The 5,000-nt window shown below is 27.4% G+C and overlaps 1 protein-coding gene across 1 annotated transcript in view; it reads left to right on the top strand.

Moving 5' to 3' along the window:
* The window catches only part of LOC101241118 (uncharacterized), a 74,903-nt gene that overhangs the window by 25,508 nt on the left and 44,395 nt on the right, over window positions 1-5,000 (top strand). The gene's annotated exons all lie outside the window — the stretch shown is intronic.

Here is a 5,000-nt window from a genome sequence, read left to right as displayed (position 1 = left end):
TAACTTGTTAAGAAGGGGTGCATTAATTAATTTTTTGGAAAAATACACTTTTTCCCCACTCACACCCTCCAACTTAAACCTCACACTCAAACCTCACACCCAAACCTGTCTGAAAAATAAAAGAATTAATAAGGCAATTATAATTTAACCAAAAGTGTGTATATAAACCTAAGTTTTTTAATGTTACCTTATTTATTTTATTATATTAACAAAAAAAGTATTGTATTCATTAATAACATGGTCAGTATCTTAATGAATCACTATCTGGCACTTTTAGTCCTGAATCTTTCTACAAATTTAATAATAACCTGATAATGTAAAATAATGATTCATATTATTATTTTACATTAGTTTTAATTTGTTAAAAGTCAAGCTAAATCAAGTTGTTCACACTTTATTACTGTATAATATTTAAAACCTATTTGAGTTAAAAAATGATATAGTATTGGTTAGAATAAAGACCTGTTGATAGAAAGTGTAAGCTGGTATTTAAGTTTACATTGAGTTATTTAATCCAACCTATATTATATATATATTTTTTGATTTGCTTTTAAATATGCTATTTTTGTTGTTGTCATTATAATTATCATAAACTGTTGTTAAACTCTTCTTCAATGAAGAAACATTCAATCCTCACCATGTCTCAGGTATGGGTGCAGCACTGAATGAATATTGTACTTGCTTATGATGCGATTGCTTAACAAAATATCCATAAAGAAAGAGCTTTAAAATATATTATCAAATGTTATTAATCACACAAAATAATAATACAATTGAATATCATATCAGATTTAAGAAATGACATAAAATTTCGTTCTAAACAGATTACATTAAAAGTAAAAGAGTAGCCAATTTTGCCAACAAATAGCTCTTCCATGTATTATTGGTGCGATAGTATCATGGATATTTTGGATAACAGTAAATGTTGATGGTTTCTTAGTTGATAACTTATTACTTCTACTAGTTGTTGCTGGGGCTTTGATTATTGTTTTCATTTTCCACTACAATCAAAAGCACAGCTCCGTTAGGTATAGACAATGGTGAATAATTGCTTGAAAATAGTTGCCAATGACACACCTGGGTGTGTGTCAATTCAATTCAATCAAACATTTAAAAATTAACAAAACTAACAATGCAGATAGAAAGTATACTTGCTATCTGCATCTTACTAATATACCTCCAGCTGGGTTGGATGGGTTTTCCTTTTTTACAAATTGCATTTCAGGATGTCCTATCACTATCATTGATCTGGAAACCCCAACAATATATGTTATTTTGGGTGTTTCATTTTGAGCCATATACAAGAACATCTTACTGGTTTCCCAAATTTTTGCACCCACTGGAAACATGGGTGGAGCTGACCAGCACCTTTGCATATATCACAGTTTTAAACTTCATGGTCTCTGTTTCAACATTTTGCCAAGGAGCAAATGCGGCAAGTTGGTATTTTTTTTTTTAAATAACATACATAAAAAAAAAGTTAAACAGTGATTATATAAATTATCTTATTTAAAAGTTAGAAATAAATTTGATTTTTAATTTATTTGCCCTTATTTTTTTCGTATTTGCAAAAGTAGACTAAAAAGTTGTAATGGAGGAGAATAAAAGTGTATTGATTTTTTCACTGGCTTTTAAAGCTGACAAAGCTGTCAAGTCAAATTTAGTAATATATTACCTCTTCCATAGATTTTATCTTAAATAGATTACCTATTGCTTAGAATGTCATTAAATCAGTGTTTTTTAAAAGGGCAAATTTGCTAAAATTGTTTTGAGCAAATCTGCTTTAAAAAAACCCTATTCCAATTAATACACAGATAATAAGAGTTCTTGCGTTGGCAATAGTACTTTATACAAATAGTTTACAAAATATTTAATATAAAGCTAATGAGGAAGTGGTGTAGTGATAGAGTGAGAGGTTCCATGTTCGATCCTCACCATGTCTCTGGTAGTACCGCGCTCAACTTGTTTCTCTGCACAGTGGCTTTGTTCTTCAAAGTTTGTGTTTCAGAGTTATAGAGTTAAGAGAGGGTTGTAACCACAATTATAGTAGCCTCCTCGACCGTAGTGGCCTTCATGGCCTTGGGGAGGTGGATTAAATTTAAAATAAAAAATTAGGATTTCTTTTTGCTTCAAAAGGCATTTATTTTTTAAATACCAACAATTTACTTAAAAGAAAAAAAAACTCTGCTCTATAGTTACTTATGTTTAGATGGAAAAGGTGTTGCTGTTCAAAAGTTCTTGTAAGAATGACAATTGATTCTTTTGTTTCAGTACATGGTAGTAAGTATCGAATATGTTTTTAGGACACATGTGATGGTAATAAGTGTTAAATGTTTTTTAAGCATGGCTGTGATGATTATGAAATGTGTTTTAAGGGTGGCCGTGATGATGATGAGTATCAAATGTATTTTAAAGATGGCTGTGATGATGATGAATATTAAATGTGTTTTAAGAGTGGCTGTGACGGTGATGAATATCAGATGTATTTTAGGGATGGCTGTGATGAGTATAAAATTTGTTTTAAGGATGGCTTTGATAGTGACGAGTGTTAAATGTGATTTAAAGCTGGCTGTGACAGTGATGAGTATCAAACATGTTTTAAGTAGATTCTTAGGAGGATAGATTCAAGCATGGGTGTGATGGAGTAGGGCAACAAGCCTCAATGAAATAAAAAGAAATGATTGAAAGCAACTTTAAAATATTATAAGTTTTAAATATGTTTTTAGAGTTTTTTCTAAAGACTTAATTTCTACCATAAAATATCTATACACTCCTACGTATATAGATAGCATGTTAAAATTACTTAAATCAGTTTCATATTGTGTATAGTTTCTTGTAAAATTAAAGTTTACAAATTTCAAGAGTTGCTACACTTAGTATAAATAATCCATGGGGAAAAATTTGCCACAGCTTTCACAGAGTCCTTCACCACTCAATGATCATTCTTAACAATGATTTTGGTCCTGGGAATTTATTTGAGGCAAACTACAAAGTTATATGAAACTATTTAAAGTTACTCTCTTGTAAGATATCACATCTAGAACAGCTAACATCTGATCTTGACTTAAACTAAAGTTTTTATTTACATCCTCCAAATAAATATGAAGATAGTGGTTCAAATGAACACACAAATATATTTTACTAGCACCTATTTTCAAAACCTAAGAGGTATTTTAGTGATATCTTTGAAAACTTTGTTTTTGATTTGTAATAAAGTTGTTAATATTTTAACATTTAGTTAATACTAACAGTTTAACATTTTTCACCGTTTTTACTTTTTATTTTCAAATATATAATGTCATATCAATTATTTTAAAACCAATTTTAATAATTTTATCTTATCATTATTTAAATTCTAATTTTGAACAAATACATGTTTTGTTGCTAAATTTTTACTCAATAAATATTAGGCACCAGATCTTCTATTTAAGCTAACTTCAAAATTTTCTATTCATGTCAAGTAAATTTAATAAATAATTTTTTTCATCTGTCGTCTGTTTTGCAATTTGTTTTCAAAACCAAAAATTGCAGTATATTTACAGCATATAAATACTTTTGTATCAGGCTATAATACAGCACTCAAAAACAATCATTTCTTTTGAGTGGAAAGATTATACTTAAAATAGCTATGTGTAAAAAGCAAGTTAGTTAAGAGTCACCATCACAGTTTAAAAATTTAAAGTATTAATAAACAATTTGGTTTATTTAAATAGTGTTTTCTGATTTTGTAGAAAAAAAAACATTCGGCATATTAAATTCTAAATAAAATAGTTTATTTGAAAACCGGAAAAACTGGCATTTTTTTATAATAGGGTTGGATGAAAAACACTTATTAAAAAAGAATATTTTAAAAAGTTTTATTAAAAAAAAATTTTTCTCAAATTATTTTTTAAAATAAGCTTTATTACATGCCATTGTATAAAATTAAGAATTCTGTCTGGCGAGTTGTGGTGCAAATTTTTCCAATATTTTAGCCATAAGTTGTGGGATATTTTATTTTAAGTTTATTTTTTTATAACTTATCATTTTTTATCTTCTTATGAAAGTAAATGCAGCAATACTTTAAAATTGGGTAATACATTTAACAATTTAAAAAATTAAAATTGAGAACAATTTTTGTTGCATTGGATCTCCCACCCACGGAGTTAGAATTCATTTGGTTTACTATTTCTTTTTTAAGAGTTCAGCTAAGAAAACCTGTTTTTTCTTTTACTCAATGTTTTTACTTAGTTACTTTTTATAATTAAAAGTAAATAAAAATATTTGTAAAGGTAACATGTTTTTGAGCTTAAAAATATTGTAACATTCTGGGATGCATTTGTAATAAAAATTAAGTGTCATAATTTTTATTTCAATTTTCAAATCTTCCAGGTCTACGAAACCAGACAGCTCCATTGGTCACTTTTTGCGATCATTGTGTCGCATAAACAATTAACAATAAAAAGTAACATGTTTTTGAGCTTAAAAATGTTATGACATCATACTTTGAGCTTAAAAATATTTAATTTCATCAGCATTTCTAATAAAAATTAAGCGTCACAATTTTTATTTCAATCAGTTAAATTTTCGAATTCTACCTATAAAATCATTTTATAATTGTTTTGCTGTTTAAAAATTTTTTCACCTTTTCTTAAAAAAAAAAAGCTGTGTAAAATTTAAATTTTATTGACTTAAAAAAGTAAATTTAAAATCTTATATTCTGGAAATTAGTCACCCCTGCAATCAATTTGTAAATATTTTGCAGTAATTGATTTATAAACAACATAGAGGGAGGTATAAAGTTGAAATCTTTTTGTTTAGTTTCTATTTTTTAAAGATTTTTAACTTCTTAAGTTATATGGAAGACACTTCAACCAATATTAGAAATGTCTACACAAAATGTTTTCTAATTTTTTTTACTTAGTATTGTGATTAAAAAAAAAAAATTCCGGTCTTGCATTTTAATTTTTTTTCTTGTGTCAACTAAATACGGAAAAACTTTCTGACAACCAGTTTGGAGT

The sequence above is a fragment of the Hydra vulgaris genome, chromosome 10 (assembly GCF_038396675.1).
Source record: "Hydra vulgaris chromosome 10, alternate assembly HydraT2T_AEP".
Classification (NCBI taxonomy): domain Eukaryota; kingdom Metazoa; phylum Cnidaria; class Hydrozoa; order Anthoathecata; family Hydridae; genus Hydra; species Hydra vulgaris.
This window is presented reverse-complemented; position numbering and strand designations above follow the sequence as displayed.